The sequence below is a fragment of the Triticum urartu genome, chromosome 5A (assembly GCF_056163025.1).
Source record: "Triticum urartu cultivar PI428250 chromosome 5A, HENAU_Tu73, whole genome shotgun sequence".
Lineage (NCBI taxonomy): Eukaryota > Viridiplantae > Streptophyta > Magnoliopsida > Poales > Poaceae > Triticum > Triticum urartu.
Window position 1 is genome coordinate 118,230,274 of NC_141877.1, and position 19,145 is coordinate 118,249,418.

Here is a 19,145-nt window from a genome sequence, read left to right on the forward strand (position 1 = left end):
ACCTCAAAAGACAAGAGAGAAAGAATTGCACTTCGGAATGCAAGATGAAGAATGCTTGAACTCTTCAACACAAAGCATGTGTTGAGCACCATGTTAAATTTTGAGTATAGCTTGGCGAATCTTAATTCCGAGAGAAATCTTAAAGAACAGTTGAAGAATGAAAGGAACCCTTGACGAACCACCATGTTGAGCCTTCGTGAGAACTCCGGTAATAAAAGAACGATCAAAAAGAAGTGAAGGATGAAAAGAATAAGATTGAAGCCTTGCAATGATTAGATGGAGCTTCGTGACGAGATCACCGAGAAAACTTGGGACTCCGGAAAAAAAGATGAACAATTGAAATCGAGAATTTTGATGAACCTCCGGAATAAGGAATTAATCACTTGGATGAAACAATAATAAGAATTACATTATGCGTATCCTTCACCAATTTAAATTGATGACAAACAACGGATTTGGCGTACTACTTATTCTCGTAGAAAAGATTAAGAGAGATATAGCGCAACTTAGGAAGGTCTTGATGGAATCACTGGTGGGATTTGGAAACAACGAATGAATTAATGTGATAACGAAGGAAGACAAATCTTGAACAAACCACCGTAAGAATTAAAAATGAACGAAGAAAATGAACACATCACCAGGAGGAATTGGAAAATCAATGAAGATACTTGAAGCAATTTCGATACAAGAGAACGAAGAGATCATGAACTGATTAGAAAATACTTGGACGATGCACCGGTAAGATTTGGAGAACGGGAGCTAAAAGCTGGAATGAATAAATCTTCTGAAATGATGGCCTTTGGATGATCAAGAAAAACGAAAACAACTCCTGGAATGCTCCGGATGGGTGAAAGGAATTCTGATACATCCATTTTGCAGCATGCTTTTATACCAATAGTTATTGCATTATGGGCTGTTATTACACATTATGTCACAATACTTATGCCCATTCTCTCTTATTTTGCAAGGTTTACATAAAGAGGGAGAATGCCGGCAGCTGGGATTCTGGGCTGGAAAAGGAGCAAATATTAGAGACCAATTTTGCACAGCTCCAAAAGTCCTGAAACTTCACGGAAGATGTTTTCAAAATATATAAAAAATACTGAGAGCAAGAACTTCACCAGGGGGGCCACACCCTACCCACGAGGGTGGGGGGCGCGCCCTACCCCCTGGGCACGCCCCCTACCTCGTGGGCCCCCTGGTGGCCCTCCGGTGGTCATCTTCTGCTATATGGAGTCTCTTGATGGAAAGAAATAATAAGTCATCTTCTCGGACGAAACTCTGCCGCCACGAGGCGGAACCTTGGCGGAACCAATCTAGGGCTCTGGCGGAGCTGTTCTACCGGGGAAACTTCCCTCCCGGAGGGGGAAATCATCGCCATCGTCATCACCAACGCTCCTCTCATTGGGAGAGGGCAATCTCCATCAACATCTTCATCAGCACCATCTCATCTCAAAACCCTAGTTCATCTCCTGTATCCAATTCTTGTCTCTATGTCCGGGATTGGTGCTAGTAGGTTGCTAGTAGTGTTAATTACTCCTTGTAGTTGATGCTAGTTGGTTTAATTGGTGGAAGATCCTATATGCATATTAATACCCCTCTGATTATGAACATGTTTATTCTTTGTGAGTAGGTACTTTTGTTCCTGAGGACATGGGAGAAGTCTTGCTATTAGTAGTCATGTGAATTTGGTATTCGTTCGATATTTTGATGAGATGTATGTTGTCTCTCCTCTAGTGGTGTTATGTGAACGTCAACTACATGACACTTCACCATTATTTGGGCCTAGAGGAAGGCATTGTGAAGTAATAAGTAGATGATGGGTTGCTAGAGTGACAGAAGCTTAAACCCTAGTTTATGCGTTGCTTCGTAAGGGGCTGATTTGGATCCATATGTTTCATGCTATGGTTAGGTTTACCTTAATACTTTTGTTGTAGTTGCGGATGCTTGCAATAGAGGTTAATCATAAGTGGGATGCTTGTCCAAGTAAGTGCAGCACCCAAGCACCGGTTCACCCACATACCAAATTATCAAAGTACCGAAGGCGAATCATATGAACGTGATGAAAACTAGTTTGATGATATTCCCATGTGTCCTCGGGAGCACTTTACATCATATAAGAGTATGTCCAGGCTTGTCCTTTGCTACAAAAAGGACCGGGCCACCTTGCTGCACCTTATTTACTTTTGTTACTTGTTGCTCGTTAGAAATTATCTTATCACAAAACTATCTGTTACCACTTATTTCAGTACTTGCAGAGAATACCTTGCTGGAAACCGCTTCTCATTTCCATCTACTCCTCATTTGGTTCGACACTCTTACTTATCGAAAGGACTACGATAGATCCCCTATACTTGTGGGTCATCAAGACTCTTTTCTGGCGTCGTTGCCGGGGAGTGAAGCGCCTTTGGTAGGTGGAATTTGGTAAGGAAAAATTTGTATAGTATGCTGAAATTTACTGTCACTTGTTACCATGGAAAGTAATCCTCTGAGGGGATTGTTCGGGGTATCTTCACGCTGACCAGTAGAGCAAAGAGTTTCTCCTCAACCTACTGAACCTACTGAAAATGAAAATGAAAATGGTTGCTTTGAAGTTCCTGCGGGTATGATAGAAAATCTGCTAGCTAATCCTTTTTTAGGAGATGGAACAAAACATCCTGATGAACATCTGATATATGTGGATGAAGTTTGTGGATTATTTAAGCTTGCAGGTGTATCCGGAGATGTTGTTAAGAAGAAGGTCTTCCCCTTATCTTTGAGGGGAGATGCATCGACATGGTATAGGCTATGTGATGATATGGGGTCTTGGAATTATAAACGATTGAAATTGGAATTTCATCAGAAGTTTTATCCTATGCATCTTGTTCATCATGATCGCAATTACCTATATATTTTTTGGCCTCGCGAAGGGGAAAGCATCGCTCAAGCTTGGGGGAGGCTTAAATCAATGTTATATTCATGCCCCAATCATGAGCTCTCAAGAGAAATGATTATTCAAAAATTTTATGCTCGGCTTTCTGGTAACAATCGCACCATGCTTGATACTTCTTGTGCTGGCTCTTTTATGATGAAGACTATTGAATTCAAATGGGATTTATTGGAAATAATTAAACGCAACTCTATAGATTGGGACCTCGACAATGGTAAGGAGTTAGGTATGACACCTAGTTTTAATTGTGTTAAATCTTTTATGGATACCGACATTTTTCGTAAATTTAGCACTAAATATGGACTTGACTATGAGATAGTAGCTTCTTTCTGTGAATCTTTTGCTACCTATGTTGATCTCCCCAAGGAGAAGTGGTTTAAATATCATCCCCCCATAGAAGTAAAAGTAGCTGCACCTATTAAAGTTTAAGAAAAGACTATCACTTATAATGATCCTATTGTTCCTACTTCTTAGTTGAGAAACCACCTTTCCCTGTTAGGATAAAGGATCATGCTAAAGCTTCAACTGTAGTTCGTAAAAGCAATATTAAAACATATACACCTCCTGAGCAAGTTAAAGTTGAACCTAATATTGCTATTGTTAAAGATCTCTTGTCTGATAATATAGATGGGCATGTTATTTATTTCTATGATGGAACTGCTAGAATTACTAAACCCTGTGATAAAGATAAACCTAGACCTGTGATAGGCATGGCTGTTATTTCTATTAAAATAGGAGATCTTTGTTATCATGGCTTATGTGATATGGGTGCTAGTGCTAGTGCAATACCTTATTCCTTATACAAAGAAGTTATGCATGAGATTGCACCTGCTGAAATAGAAGATATTGATGTCACAATTAAACTTGCCAATAGGGATACTATTTCACCAATGGGAATTGTTAGAGGTGTTGAAGTCTTGTGTGGGAAAACTAAATATCCTGCTGATTTTCTTGTTCTTGGTTCCCCGCAAGATATCTTTTGTCCCAATATATTTGATAGACCCTTCTTAAATACTGTTAATGCTACCATAGATTGCAAAATAGATGTTGTTACTATCGGTTTAGATGATATGACTCATGAATTTAATTTCTCTAAATTTAGTAGACAACACCGTGAAGAAGAATTACCTAGTAAGGATGAAATTATTGGTCTTGCTTCTATTGCTGTACCTCCTAGTGATCCTTTAGAACAATACTTGCTAGACCATGAAAATGATATGTTTATGAATGAAAGAAGGGAATTAGATGAAGTATTCTTTAAACAGGAACATATTCTGAAAAACAATTTACTTGTTGAAATCCTAGGGGATCCTCCTCCACCCAAGGGTGATCCCGTGTTTGAGCTTAAACCGTTACCTGATGCTCTTAAATATGATTATCTTGATGAGAAAAAGATATATCATGTTATTATTAGTGCTAACCTTTCAGAGGATGAGGAAGAGAGATTATTGAAAACTCTGAAGAAGCACCGCGTTGCTATTGGGTATACTCTTGATGATCTTAAGGGCATTAGTCCCACTCTATGTGAACATAAAATTAATTTGGAAGAAGATGCTAAACCAGTTCGTGATCATCAACCTTGGCTGAATCCTAAAATGAAAGAAGTGGTCAGAAAGGAGATACCAAAGCTCCTTGAGGCAGGTATAATTTATCCCGTTGCTGATAGTCAGTGGGTAAGCCCTGTCCATTGTGTCCCTAAGAAGGGAGGTATTACTGTTGTTCCTAATGATAAAGATGAATTGATTCCTCAAAGAATTATTACAGGTTATAGGATGGTAGTTTATTTCCGCAAATTAAATAAGGCTACTAAAAAGGATCATTACCCCTTACCTTTTGGATGGTTATTCTGGTTTCTCTCAAATACCTGTGTCAGCCAAAGATCAATCAAAGACTACTTTTACATGCCCTTTTGGTACTTTTGCTTATAGACGTATGCCTTTTGGTTTATGTAATGCACCCGCTACCTTTCAAAGATGCGTGATGGCTATATTCTCTGACTTTTGTGAAAAGATTTATGAGATTTTCATGGACGACTTTTCCGTCTATGGATCTTCTTTTGATGATTGCTTGAGCAACCTGGATTGAGTTTTTCAGAGATGTGAAGAAACTAATCTTGTCTTGAATTGGGAAAAGTGCCACTTTGTGGTTAATGAAGGTATTGTCTTGGGGCATAAAGTTTCTGAAATAGGTATTGAAGTTGATAAAGCCAAGGTTGATGCTATTTAAAAGATGCCATGTCCCAAGGACATCAAAGGTATAAGAAGTTTCCTTGGTCATGCTAGTTTTTATAGGAGGTTCATTAAGGACTTCTCAAAAATCTCTCGGCCTCTGACTAATTTATTACAAAAAGATATACCATTTGTCTTTGATGATGATTGTGTAGAAGCATTTGAAATACTTAAGAAAGCATTCATCTCTGCACCTATTGTTCAGCCACCTGATTGGAATTTACCCTTTGAAATTATGTGTGATGCTAGTGATTATGTTGTAGGTGCTGCTCTAGGACAAAGAGTTGATAAGAAACTAAATGTTATTCAATATGCTAGTAAAACTCTAGACAATGTTCAATATGCTAGTAAAACTCTAGACAATGCTCAAAGAAATTATGCTACCACTGAAAAAGAATTCTTAGCAGTTGTATTTGCTTGTGATAAGTTTGGACCTTATATTGTTGATTCTAAAGTAACTATTCACGTTGATCATGCTGCTATTAAATATCTTATGGAAAAGAAAGATGCTAAACCTATACTTATTAGATGGGTTCTCTTGCTACAAGAATTTATTTTGCATATTGTTGATAGTAAAGCAGCTGAGAACCCCGTTGTAGACAACTTGTCTAGGTTAGGAAATCTGCTTGATGACCCACTACCTATTGATGATAGCTTTCCTGATGAGCAATTAAATGTCATAAATGCTTCTCATACTGCTCCATGGTATGCTGATTATGCTAACCACATTGTTGCTAAGTGTATACCACCTAGTTTCACATACCAGCAAAAGAAAAAGTTCATCTATGATTTGAGGCATTACTTTTGGGATGACCCACATCTTTATAAAGAAGGGGTGGGTGGTGTTATTAGACGTTGTGTACCTGAGCATGACCAGGAATAGATCCTACGCAAGTGTCACTCCGAAGCTTATGGAGGACACCATGCTGGACATAGAACTGCACATAAGGTACTGCAATCTGGTTTGTGATGAATGTCAAAGAATTGGTAATATTAGTAGACGTCAAGAAATGCCTATGAATTATTCAATTGTTATTGAACCATTTGATGTTTGGGGCTTTGACTATATGGGACCTTTTCCTTCCTCTAATGGTTACACACATATTTTAGTTGCTGTTGATTACGTTACTAAGTGGGTAGAAGCTATTCCAACTAGTAGTGCTGATCATAACACTTCTATTAAAATGCTTAAAGAAGTTATTTTTCCAAGATTTGGAGTCCCTAGATATTTAATGACTAATCGTGGTTCACATTTTATTCATGGTGCTTTCCGTAAAATGCTTGCTAAATATGATGTTAATCATAGAATTGCATCTCCTTATCACCCTCGGTCTGGTGGTCAAGTAGAATTGAGTAATAGAGAACTCAAATTAATTTTGCAAAAGAGTGTTAATAGGTCTAGAAAGAATTGGTCCAAGAAACTAGATGATGCATTATGGGCCTATAGAACTGCATATAAAAATCCTATGGGTATATCTCCGTATAAAATGGTCTATGGAAAAGCATGTCACTTACCTCTCGAACTAGAACACAAGGTTTATTGGGCTATTAAAGAACTTAATTATGATTTTAAACTTGCCGGTGAGAAGAGGTTATTTGATATTAGCTCACTTGATGAATGGAGAACCCAAGCCTACGAAAATGCCAAGTTGTTTAAAGAAAAAGTTAAAAGATGGCATGACAAAAGGATACAAAAGCGTGAGTTTGATGTAGGTGATTATTTATTGCTATACAACGCTCGTTTAAGATTTTTTGCAGGAAAACTTCTCTCTAAATGGGAAGGTCCTTACGTTATCGAGGAGGTCTACCATTCCAGTGCCATAAAAATCAACATCTTCGAAGGCACAAATCCGAAGGTGGTAAATGGTCAAAGAATCAAACATTATATCTCAAGTAATCCCATAAATATTGAAACCAATGTTATTGAAACTGTAACCCCGGAGGAATACATAAGGGACACTTTCCGGAACGTTTCAGACTCCGAAAAGGAATAGGTATGTGGTACGGTAAGTAAAACGACTCCAAAATAGTTTTTAAGGCAATATTTCTCCGTTTTGGAATATTTAGAAAAATAGAAAAATAAGCAGCAGTCCGGGAAGGACACGAGGGCTCCACGAGGGATGAGGGCGCGCCCTACCCTACTAGCCGTGCACCCCTACCTCGTGGGCACCTCGTGTGCTCTCCGGACTCCGTTTTCATACACGACACATATTCTGGTCGGTAAAGATTCATTATATAATCTCCTGGGGGTTTTGACTCCCGTATCACGCAAAAATCACTAGTCTTTGTTTTGAGCTGTCCTGCTGCAGATAGATTAATATGTCGTCCCAGGATTCGGAAGGAGAAAGCTACGTGGCTGATTACCTTGCAGATCCTAAGGTCTATGGGGATGTGGAGCATTGCGGTTGGACTACGGAAGAAGAAGAGGACTATGAACCCAAGGGAAAGGAGGAGACGAGCTTAGATGAAGATGAAGTCCCGCTACCTCAACCTGGGGACATGCATGTGGAGTTCAAAAAGTCATGCCTCCCGGATAGGGTAAAGAAACCTAAGATCGAGTTTATCCCATTTCGCCTCTTGCAGGAGAACAAGCAGGAACTATGCAAAAAGATACTGAGCTTGGAGCAAGAGATCGAGGACCTAAGGGACCAAAATTCTGTCCTCAAGCGCAAACTAAGGAAGAAGCCTACGCCATCAACAAAATCACCACCGTCTCCACCAACAAAGAAGAATTGAGTATCTGGTATGGGCACTCCACTTGGCAACTGCTAAGCATGGGGGAGTGCCCCGGTATCGTATCACCATCACTTTATCTTTACCGTTTTTCTTAGTTCGATCTTTTTGGTAATATCTTGATCTAGTAGAATAAAAGTTCTTAGTGTGATCTAGTTGTGAGTTTTGCTTTATTATCCTTCTATGTAATCGAGTCCGTGAGGTATATAATAAAGATTAGTGTTGAGTCAAGGGCTTGATTATTTTGCCATGATCCTAAGTGAATAAAAGAAAAGAGAAAGAAATAAAAAGAAACAAAGAGATCATGTGAATCTTATGGAGAGTAATGAGCTCACATAGAAAAGTATGATGAATAAAAGTTGTTGAGGGTTTACAAACATAGTTTTGGTCATCGTTGCAATTAATAGGAAGTAATATAGAAAGAGAGGTCTTCACATATAAATATACTATCTTGGACATCTTTTTTGATTGTGAGCACTCATTAAAATATGACATGCTAAAGAGTTGATATTGGACAAGGAAGACAATGTAATGGGTTATGTTTTCTTACATCTGAGATGAATTATATTGTCTTGGATCTTCCAACATGATGAGCTTGCCTTTCCCCCTTGTCGGTGTCAAAATCGGCGGATCTCGGGTAGGGGGTTCCGAACTGTGCGTCTAAGGCGGATGGTAACAGGAGGCAGGGGACACAATGTTTTACATAGGTTCGGGCCCTCTTGATGGAGGTAAAACCCTACGTCATGCTTGATTAATATTGATGATATGGATAGTACAAGAGTAGATCTACCACGAGATCAGAGAGGCTAAACCCTAGAAGCTAGCCTATGGTATGATTGTATGTTGTCCTACGGACTAAAACCCTCCGGTTTATATAGACACCGGAGAAGTTAGGGTTACACAAGGTCGGTTACAAAGGAGGAGATATACATATCCGTATTGCCTAGCTTGCCTTCCACGCCAAGTAGAGTCCCATACGGACATGAGACGAAGTCTTCAATCTTGTATCTTCATAGTCTAACAGTCCGGCCAATGGATATAGTCCGGCTGTCCGGAGACCCCCTAATCCAGGACTCCCTCAGTAGCCCCTGAACCAGGCTTTCAATGACGATGAGTCCGAAGCGCAGTGTTGTATTCTGCATTGCAAGGCAGGTTCCTCCTCCGAATACACCACGGAAGAATTTGAATATAAGGATAGTGTCCAACCATGCAAAATAAGTTCCACATACCATTGTAGAGAGAATAATATTTCCAAAAATCCAATTTGCTGACTTGTTTTGGCAACACGACATTATGTCATGGCCCGGTGATTATTCGAATCGTTTCCTTTAACTAGCCCTGCACATAACGCGAGGTAGTTTTTTGACACGGCTTGTCAAAGCAGAGATCGTGTCCCCTTATCACGGGATTATCATCAATACGGGTGTGGGTAACCCAACCATGCCATCGATTACGGCGCTTGGGGGACAAGCGAGTTTTACCAGGCTAGTGGGGACGCATAGTTTCGTCTGCCCATATAAAGGGATAAGGATTTACCTTTTCATCCATGCCTTCTTCCTCCTTTGCTCGCGCATCTTCGCACACTCGAGCTCCATCGCCCAAGTTCGCATTTCCCACCTCGACCTTTTCCAACCATGTCCGGAGCGGGAGGCAGGTGGATGGTCTCCTCCGTCATGGAGGGACACGTCAAGAAGCTGAGGAGAGCCGGATACTTGCCCGACGACATCACGCACCGGCTCCCATAAGAGGTGCAGCTCATCCCCACCCCCAGGCCCCATGAGAGGGTAGTGTTCCTTACCCATTTCCTCCGCGGACTGGGATTTCCTCTGCACCCATTTGTCCGGGGGCTCATGTTCTACTACGGCCTGAATTTCCATGATCTGGCCCCGAACTTCATCCTCAACATCTCGGCATTCATCGTCGTGTGCGAGGCCTTCCTCCGCATCAAGCCCCACTTCGGCTTGTGGCTGAAGACATTTAACGTCAAGCCGAAGGTAGTGAGCGGCCGCCAGGCATAGTGCGGAGGCGCCATGGTGGGCAAGATGCCCAACGTCACATGGCTCGAGGGCTCCTTCGTGGAGACCATAAAGGGGTGGCAGTCGGGGTGGTTCTACATCACCGAGCCGCATGACCCTACATGGGTGGCGGCCCCCGAGTTCCGATCTGGCTTCCCCACACGGCTCACCTCCTGGCAAGAGAAAGTCCTGTCTTGGGGCAGTTCGGGAGAGCTGACCGGACTCCAAACATGTATTCAAAACATGGTCAACAAGAAGCTCAAACTTGTCAACGTAGTCCAGGTCATGCTCAACCGCCGGATCCTCCCGTGCCAACAACGGGCCTTCAACTTGTGGGAGTTCGACCCGGCGCAGCACCAAACTCTAAACAAGCTCTTTGACACAACTCACGAAGATGCCTGGAGGCTGCTGTTCAAGAGCGCCGAGGTCCCCCCTCCCACTACTGAGGATCGCGTATTCAGCGCGAAGCGCCAAGCCAGCGCGGTAAGCTGCTTTACCTTTTACAGGATACTTGTTTTTCATAGCTTGACTCCGTGCGGGATCTAAACTCGCATACCTTTGACAGGACTGGCAGGAGACGGCTGGACAGATCGACTGTCCGGCTCCTTTGCCCGAAGGCCCAGCAGACGCCCTTTTGGCGAAGATGCTGACTCTAGCTCCTTATACGGTGCCGGAGAAGACCAAGAAGGCCAAGGGAACCCGAAAGAGTTCCCGGCACCAGGCGTCATCGGACTCACCGTCCGAGGACTCTACGGCGCAATCCTCCCCCGAAGACGAGGAGGCAGAAGAAAATGCCCCCCCTCCAGACGGTGGAGACAAGAAAAGGAAGGCCGCCCCAACTGGGGAGGCCGAAGGGTCCAAGAAGAGAAGGACTCTCCTTCCGGACTGCTCTACCACCGCCACCGACGGCGAAGACGAGTGGCTGCCCAGGGTCAAGCCCCTGGGGAAGTCATAAGTATTTGGATACCAGAGTCACTCATAGCACCCCTTTTTCGCACTACTTTACCTAACGCCGAATGTGATAATGCAGGCCGCCCCGAGCCCGTATCGATGTATCATCGGGTAGCTCCTTGGGCTCGTAGGATATGGATAGCGATCCAGTTCTGAACGCCACCTCCCCCCATCCTGTGGAAGACGCCGAGGTGCTGTCTCAAGAGGCACCGGGTCGAGGGGAGACAGTCCCGGAGGCGCCTCAAGGCGGCCTCCCGGACTCCGGTGTCGGATTTCGGGTTCCGGCAGACCCTTGAGGTCCGAACACTGGGGTGGGCATGGAGATTTCTCCTTCTACCTACCTGCGCCCCTCCGCCTCGCTAAGATCTAAGCTATGGAAAGAACAGCACAAGAGACACAGGGTTTATACTGGTTCGGGCCACCGTTGTGGTGTAATACCCTACTCCAGTCTGTGGTGTGGTGGATTGCCTCTTGGGCTGATGATGATGAGCAATACAAGGAAGAACAGCCTCGCGAGGGTCTGTTCTTGGCTAGGGGGATGAACTGCTAGGAGGAGTTCAGTCACCCTTCTCTCTCTCTCTCTCTCTCTGATTTCGATCCGATCTCCAATCTCTCCCCTGTGGGTGGCTAGTCCTATTTATAGGCAAAGGCCCTGGGCCTCTTCCCAAATATTGAGCGGGAAGGGCGCCAACAATTGACCATTTTGAAGGGGAACATCTGGTACACTTATCCTGACTAAAGTTGGTCCTCGCCTGCCAAAGGCTCTAGTGGTGACGCTGGCTTGGGCTCCACAATGACTTCCTCCCTGCCGTTGGACTGGTCTTGGTCTCGTTGCACTGAAACGGGTGCCTTTGCTTGATGCTCTCCCCTGCGCTTGCTCCCTTTGCACGAAATAGGAAAGGAGGAAACTGCGCGGCTGGCGCCCTCCTGGCGCCTTTGGTCGTCATGGCTTGCGTCACGGGCACCTCGTGAGGTACCCCGCCTTGATCTCTCCGCCTCCTCGCGAGCCAGCCTAATGAGGCCGTGCCTGAGGAAGCTCCGTGTCATCCGCCCCACGAGGCTTGGCCCCTCGCGAGGGTCTTGGGTCTGTGTTGATGAAGATGGGCCGCGCTGGGCCCCCTTTTGAGCCACGCCGCGGGCCGCAGGCAGGCAAGTCTGGGGACCCCCGTTCCCAGAACGCCGACAGTAGCCCCCGGGCCCAAGGCGCGTCCGGACTTGGCCGTGCAGGAAGGAGAAAGGGCAAGAGCGAAGCGCCGCAGGCCCTAACAGCTTGTGGCCTTGGGCACCGCGTGGTGGTTGATTGGACGTGGGCGTCTCCACTTCCCCAAGGCGCCTCGGCAACTGCACGGATTGGACAAGTCCCTGCATGCAAAGCGGGTCATGATTACCTGCGATCATGGAGGTCGGCGGTTGGCCTTCGCCGGCCATAAGTACGGAACGGCGCGCGCCCTTCCAGTACATCCCTTCTTGCTTCTCCTTCTTCCCGGTCCTTGCTCCATCTTGCTGCGATGGCTCCGATCCGCCGGTTCTCGACGGCAGAGAAGGTAAAGGCTCCCCGAGAGGAACCAGACCCGCTCCCGCCGAAGAAACGGCTCGCCCTCCGCGGCCGGGACGAGGGGGCCCATCAGGTGGTGTCGAGGCCCTGGTGCGAGCGGCCACCGCCGGGGTTCCTGCTTCCCTTGTACGCCCACATCAAGGGCTCTGAAGGAGTCGATGCCGATCGCCACAGGCGGCACCGCCGTCGGTGCCGACGGGTCACGAAGGTGTGGGTCGTCCCCCCTAGGGTCCACACCGAGGGCTCCTCCCGAGAGTTCGCCCTCCATGCCGCCATGCCTCCTCAGTCTTGGATTCGCCTTCCTCCCTTCTTCGCCTCCATCATCCCGCAGGGGGAAATCCTGGAGCTTTGGCTGCAGCACGCCGGCTACAGCACCCTCGCGATCGAGGCAGAGGTCGTGGTCGTTGCCCCGGGCGAGGTCTTCATGACTCGAGGCTGGAGCGAAATCGCCCGGGTCTGCAGGACAAGAGGCGCCTTCGCGATCCACTTGGAGTACGACGGTGCTTCGGTGATGTTCTTCAAGGTCTTCGATGCGAACGGGTGCCAGCTGGAGTGCGTCCCCGGGAGAGGTGGTCGGGACCCTGCTACGGCGAGGACTGGGCCCGCCGACCGCTCCCTTGGCGGCTGCTCAAGCGGCGGAGGCGTCGGAGGGTCCAGCGACTCCGGAGACGAGCGATGACAGCTACGAGCCCCCGAGCTGGCGCCGCTCCTGGAGCAGGGCGGGCTCGTCAGGCCGTCGCTGACTCTGATCTGGATGGGGTTGGCACCGGTGCTTAACGGCCCACTGTTGATGATGGCGTCTTTTGCAGGGGCGCGTGTAGTTAGCGTCCTTTTAGGATCTGTTCCCTGCGAGGAATCAAAGACGCGTCCCGTGGGGGCTTGTAAGGTGCCTGTGATCCTGTTTTGTTAATATAACCCTTGTCGTAGAATTGTGTGAGTTGCTCATCCCGTCTTAGCTCAGTTCTCCCTTTCGAACCTCACGAGGGCTTGGTTCTCTGCGCCGACAGGTCCCAGTCCCAAGGCGGCTTCAGCCGTCGCTGGTATGCCAGGTCGCGATGCCGTGGTCAAGGCCAGGAGGTGAGCGACCCGGGGTCCGGTAAGAGCCCCTGAGTCGCGATGCTCAGGAGGTCCCCTTTGGCGCTCAAGCAGCCGTCGTTCGGTGAGAAAGGACAGCGGCGTCGCTAACACGAGATTGCATTAGGTGCGGGGATGGTGCCACGGTAGCTGGTGCTTCCGGGTGCTGACTTATCTCGAGAATCAGGGGCCGCTCTCTGGTGTGTCGCCGGGTCCGTGCATCGGCAGGCGTGAGGTTGCTCGGCGAGGTCCTCGCGTGTCCCTCGCCTCTCGCCTTTGCTCCCCTTTCTGCTCTACAACCTCGGGTCCCGGCCCTCGAGCGAGTCTCAGCCGTTGCTGGTATGCCAGGTCACGATGCCATGGACAAGGTCAGAGGGTGAGGGCTGGAGAGCCAGTAGGAGCCCTGAGTCGCGATGCTCAGGCACCCCCCCTTTAACATGCAAGCGGTTCGCGCGGATGAGAGTGAAGGAGACACCGCAAGGGCCTCGCCTGACGCAGATCCTTTAGTAGATCTTGTAGACCCATCATAGAAAGAATGAGGGGTTGCCATGACAATTGATAGTCAGCCGTTGGTTGCTTCCGAGGGGCGATGGGGCACTGAAGGCTTGACGAGGTGGCGCCATGCGGGGCTGCCGCGGCCAGAGCTCAGCCATTTAGGTTTGTCGGCGTTGCAGGGACGGACCCATGCGTAAGCGTCGTGCCGTTTGGGAGCAGCTCCGTCAGTTGGCGTCAGTTGAGCGGGCAACTAGGTCAAACACATTAGCCGCGAAGGAGTGGATTCATTCAAATAGATGCTGGGAAGGCAGACATCACTGGGTCAGGCCCGAGCGACTTGGGGATGATGCAGCCCGAGGGGCGCCCCCAACAAGGTAAGCTAACAACATAAAATAAAAGGGATACATGACGCAGGGACGGACCCACGCGGCATGGGAATAATGCAGCCCTGGGGGGCACTCCCAGGTGGAAATGAAACTTGAAAGATGTCACCTGATGATGTTGAGGACAAAGGAGTGTTGGCGCAGCAGACTCGGTGGGCTGCGGAAGCCGATCCTCATGAGCCCCCAGGCCCAGGGGCCTCGGGAGGCTTCGGAGGCGCTGATGGCTCCTCGCGAACCATCTCCATCTCCGCCAGGGCTGCGGAACGCCTGGCCTCTTGAGCCTCCATGATGCCCCTCATGAGGCGCTGGTACGTGGCAGCCGCGTTCGGCAAGCCGTAAGGCATGCGAACGTAGCTGTGGGGTGGACCTTTGCAGCGCCCCACTCGTGAGGGCCAGAGGCGCTCCAGAGAGGCGACTCGATTAAGCCCTGGTATGTCGGTGCAGACACGCAGCCCACCATCCTCGCCTGGATGGGGAGCCACAGCTGGTAGGCGGCGGCCGCCTCTCATGACTCTTGACTCCTGTAGCTCCTGAATGGCCTTGCTGACGAACTCCTGAGGGTCTGGCCCTCCTTGGGTTACTCCTTCTTGAGGGAAACGTGCTTCGAAACACGCCTCCATGTGGTGCCCAAGCGCCTCCCTCGTGACCTTAGCTAGGTATTGGCCCTCCAGGGGAGAGCCCCCGAGCCCTGCCTGGGGAGGGCGCCAGGCGCCCTTTCCTATGTGATGGAAGGAGGTTCCCCCTAGGCAGGCACGGGCCCTGAGGGGCCGGGCCGGACGATGTCTTCTTCTTCTTGGGGGCGGTCTCAGGAAGCCTCCCGCTTCCGCGATCCGGGTCTTCCAGCGATGCGGCCTAAAAGGCTCGTTCCAGGGAACACACCGCGTCCTTCTCTTCACAGGGCACCGTGATGACTCTGCCACTTCCTGGCATCTTGAGGACGTTGTAGCCGTGGTGAGTTACGACCATGAACTTGGCTAGCGCTGGGTACCCAAGGATGGCGTTGTACAGCAGGCGAATGTGAGCGACGTCGAAGTCGATGAGCTCGGTGCGGTAGTTGTCGTGTGCCCCGAAGGTGATAGGGAGGCGGACCTACCCAATCGGGACCGTGGAGCCGTCGGTGACTCTGGAGAAAGGCTTGGTTGGCTAAAGCTGGTTGTAGGGCACTTGGAGATTGTTGAATGTTTCCACGGACAGGACGTTGAGCCCTGCCCCGCCATCGATAAGGGTCCTGGTGACCACCACGTTGCTGATGATTGGGGAACAAAGCATCGGGAGGACTCCGGCTGTGGCCGCACACTTGAGCTGAACGTGATGGCGCACGCCGACCACCTAAGAGGGCGCGTGGCTTCGAACTTGGGGACGACTGCATTCACTTCGCGGGCGAACTGCTTGAAGATGCATTGAGAGGCTGGCGCTTGAGCCCCGCCCAGGATGCAGGCGATCGCGCGCGGCTCCTAGAAGCCCCCAGCCCCCTCGTCCTGATGGCGGTCCTCGTTTCTCCTTGGCTGCGGCGGCAGCGGAGGGAGGCCTGCGTTGCCTGGCGGGCGATCCTCGCGAGGCTGATCCCTCCAGTCTCCCTCGCGAGTCGGGTCTTGCCAGCGATCCTCGCGAGGTCGATCGCGCCACCCTTGGCGCGGGCAGCGGTCTTCCCAGCGTCCTGCGTTCCTTCCTCCTCCTCGACCGTAGCCCCGGTCACCGCGGTCGGGGCGACGGCCGATCCTTCCTTCTCGTACGGCTCGGAGCTCTTGACATTCGTTGGTGTTGTGGGTGTGGAGGTCATGGTACACACAGTACCGACTGCCCTTGGAAGATTCGGGCTGATCTCTGCCCCACTTGGTGTCTGGTTCTGCCGCGAGCACGGCAGCCCCCTTGTGCTTCACATCCTTGGCCTTGGGCTTCTTCTCTTCTGGGTCCGCGGCAGGCAGCTCGAGGAGGGAGAGACGCCCTTCTTCAGCCCTGGCGCACTTGGTTGCGAAGTTGAAGAACTCCAAGGAAGTGCACAGGTCTTCATGCATCGCGAGCTCCTCCTTCATCTTGACGCCGCGCACGCCGTCGGAGAAGGCTGAGATGATGGCCTCCTCGGTCACCTTGGGAATCTTGAGGCGTGCGTTGTTGAAGCGCTGGATGTACTTCTGCAGGGTCTCTCCGGGTTGTTGCTTGATGCGGCGCATGTCGCTCACGGCGGGTGGCCGGTCGCGAGTACCTTGGAAGTTGGCGATGAAGCGGTTGCACATCTCATCCCAGGAGGAGATCGTGCCTGGAGCCAGGTTCAGGAGCCAGGTGCGGGCCCCGTCCTTGAGCGCCATGGGAAACCAGTTCGCCATGACCTTCTTGTCTCCGTTGGTAGCTTCGATGCCCAGCTCATAGAGCTGGAGGAACTCCGCAGGGTCGGCCGTGTCGTCGTAACGAGGAGGTAGGTCTGGCTTGAACTTGTCGGGCCACGCAACGCTGCATAGCTCGGTGGTGAAGGCACGGCAGCCTGCTGTGGCCACGGGAGGCCTTGGGTGACGGAGAGCTTGGTCTTGCATGTCCCCACACGCTGCAGCTAGGAGTAGCGCGGGGTCTTGACGTGTGGGAATAGGAACATGGTCGCGACGTGCTGGAGCAGGGAGCGCCCGGGCAGCTTCTTGTGGGCGAGGGACTTCTTGGAAGCTCTGCTCTTGCCGCGCTGGCACCTGACGGAGCGGGTTCCGCCCAGGGGCCACGCGCCTTGGAGCCATGGCACCTTCTTGAGGAGGAGGCGGCTGGGGCGCCCCCGGAGCTTCGTCGCCCGCGCGGGGTGGGGTGCGGTGCAGCGGAACGGACGGCGCAGGAGAGCCCCCTGCGGCGCGGACGAGCTCGGCGACGCGGTTGAGCCATTCTTTGTAGACGTCGTCGACGGGATGGTAGCGCAGGAGCTTGTTTGCCGTGATGAGCGCAACTCGAGCCTCCATGGGTGCGGGGAGCGCGCGGGACGAAGAACCAGCTGGGGTGAGCGAGGGAGTAGCGGTGCGGCCGTCTTGCCGCACGGACGGATGCTGAGACGACGCTTGCTGCTCGTCCCCCGCCGGCCGGTGGCAACGTTGACGGCAGGTGACGGGGAACGGCGAGGGTGCCCGCCGACAGGAGCCATCTGGGCGACGCGGGAAGCGAGAGCGGCCCGGCGCTCGACGCGGGCCCGACAAGCGTCAGACATGGGCGCGATGGTCGGAGGAGAACGGGGTGGTGGAAGACGAATTCTGGCGCACCCCTACCTGGCGCGCCAAATGTCGGATTTCGGGTTCCGACAGACCCTTGAGGTTCGAACACTGGGGTGCGCGCGAAGATTTCGCCTTCTACCTACTTGTGCCCCTCCGCCTCGCTAAGATCTAAGCTATGGAAAGAACAGCACAAGAGACACAGGGTTTATACTGGTTCGGGCCACCGTTGTGGTGTAATACCCTACTCCAGTCTGTGGTGTGGTGGATTGCCTCTTGGGCTGATGATGATGAGCAATACAAGGAAGAACAGCCTCGCGAGGGTCTGTTCTTGGCTGGGGGGATGAACTGCTAGGAGGAGTTCAGTCACCCTTCTCTCTCTCTCTCTGATTTCGATCCGATCTCCGATCTCTCCCCTGTGGGTGGCTAGTCCTATTTATAGGCAAAGGCCCTGGGCCTCTTCCCAAATATTGAGCGGGAAGGGCGCCAACAATTGGCCATTTTGAAGGGGAACATATGGTACACTTATCCTGACTAAAGTTGGTCCTCGCTTGCCAAAGGCTCTGGTGGTGACGCTGGCTTGGGCTCCACAATGAATTCCTCCCTGCCATTGGACTGGTCTTGGTCTCGTTGCACCGAAACGGGTGCCTTTGCTTGATGCTCTTGCCTGCGCTTGCTCCCTTTGCACCAAAGAGGAAAGGAGGACACTGCACGGCTGGCGCCCGCCTGGCGCCTTTGGTCGTCATGGCTTGCTTCACGGGCACCTCGTGAGGTACCCCACCTTGATCTCTCCGCCTCCTCGCGAGCCAGCCTGATGAGGCCGTGCCTGAGGAAGCTCCGTGTCGTCCGCCCCGCGAGGCTTGGCCCCTCGCGAGGGTCTTGGGTCTGTGTTGATGAAGATGGGCCATGCTGGGCCCCCTTTTGAGCCACGCCGCGGGCCACGGGCAGGCAAGTCTGGGGACCCCCGTTCCCAGAACACCGACATCCGGGAGCAGAGGGGACAAAGCCCTGAGGGCTTCGAGTTCGGCCCTCAGTCGAACACCGCGCCGGAACCTCCCATGGTTCCGGAGTCGGGCAGGCGGCCTCCTTCTAAGAGGGGCAAGATGCCTGCGCCGGTGACCTCTGTCCATCCAGAGGCGCTGGACAATCTGCTGGAAGCGCTTTGAAGTGCTTCCATCGACAAGGAGCACCGCACTATTATGAGTGCGGTGATCCAGAAGGTTCAGTCCGCTAAGAGCGGATTGACTGAAGCCTGTGCCAGCCTTCTAACAGGCTTTGAGGTAAGTGTTTAAAGTATAGGGAAAATATTACCGCATAGACAGTAGCCCCTGATGCTCTATTCGGTGTTCACAAAGAAAAGCCTAATAGAGGATCAAACAATATCGCAGGAGTCTAATAGAAGTATGTCAATATGCATATGCAGGCTTCGCTGCCGGCGTCCGCCGCACTGACTGTGGAGGTCGCCGTACTGAAGCAGGACCTTAAAGGGTCCCAGGACGAGCTCAGCCTTACCAAGATGCAGCTCGAGGAAAGGTAAGTAGTACCTAGTCTATGTATATGTATAAAAATAATGCGATTGCAAAATGACAGGATCATCATGAATTTG